Here is a 1,368-nt window from a genome sequence, read left to right as displayed (position 1 = left end):
ATGAAACACGTGTAATCTTTTTATTATATTTATCTTATGATATTTACTTTACTTTATATTATACTCATTTATTGTGCTTTTAATTATTAATTTTTCTATATGTGATAGTGGATTTTCATCGATGAGTTCTTGAAAATTGGTTATTTTCCCTAAAACTATATATTTTTTATATATACTTTATCTATAAGGCTCAATTTAATATTAAGTTTTTATAAATTGATTTTAATTGAGTTTTTTACCTGTAATTTTGGATTTTGTCCCTAATATTATTATTATATATATATATATATATTTTACTGCATTATAAAATGAAAACTTGTCTGACTGTAATATCGGCAATGTTTCGTGCGTAGGAAATTTGTAACGTTTTCAGTCACGAATGAAATCGCAACTCGGTTATGAAATTGTCCATCTTATACATTTTATTTGTCCATGAAGTTATTGTGTATATATAAAGAGAGACAGAGAGACAGGCAGACTGACAAGATGTTTACACCAGTCTGTTATATATAGTATTGGCTAATATTTTATAACCATTCACTATAGTGCGTAATAGAAGTCAAACACCTACTATAACCATGATCAGAATTTATATATGTTTCTATATCCTTGCAATATGGAACAGTACACTGGGACGAACTGGATAAATTTATACAATTCAAAGAATTACCTGGTTGATTGGATGAAGATGCTTCACCACGAAGGTTTTAGATTTCCGACAATCAAAAATCTAGGGCAGTCAATAATTAGGTGTTACGATTAGCCGTCTGATGGTGGAGCAAGACGTATGATTATGAAGTAGCTCTAAACTCGCTTTTTACACGCTGTCCATACAATTTAAAGTTGATTATAATTGACTCAAGGCGGTGAGCTGACAGAAGTGCTAGCACGGCGGATGAAATGCTAAGTGGTATTTCGTCTGTCCTTACGTTCTCAGTTCAAATTCCGTCGACCTTGCATTTTATCCTTTCAGGGTTGATAAATTAAGTACCAGTTGCGTACTTGGGTCGATCTAATTGACTGACCTCCTCCCCTAAAATTTCAGGCCTTGTGCCTAGAGTAGAAGAGGATTATAATTGACGCAGTATTCAGTTCATTCTTTTGTTCCAGAAAGTATCTGTAACTTTTTTTTTTCTTTGACACGTACCCTAAAGATACTTTGTGTTTCAAGATCGGCGTCCAGAATGTCAAGAGACTGATACATAAAATTTATAAATATCAAACGTTATTCTGCAAAAAATTATAGATGAGCGTTTTATTAATACTTTCCATGTGCTACGTCTTCATGTTGTTTTTCTATTATCTTATTTCTCCTTTTTTATTTAAATCAACTACACACACACACACACACACACACACACACACACA

Source organism: Octopus bimaculoides, chromosome 7, assembly GCF_001194135.2.
Source record: "Octopus bimaculoides isolate UCB-OBI-ISO-001 chromosome 7, ASM119413v2, whole genome shotgun sequence".
Classification (NCBI taxonomy): Eukaryota; Metazoa; Mollusca; class Cephalopoda; order Octopoda; family Octopodidae; genus Octopus; species Octopus bimaculoides.
The sequence above is the reverse complement of the archived record's forward strand: the minus strand, read 5'-3'. Positions refer to the sequence as shown.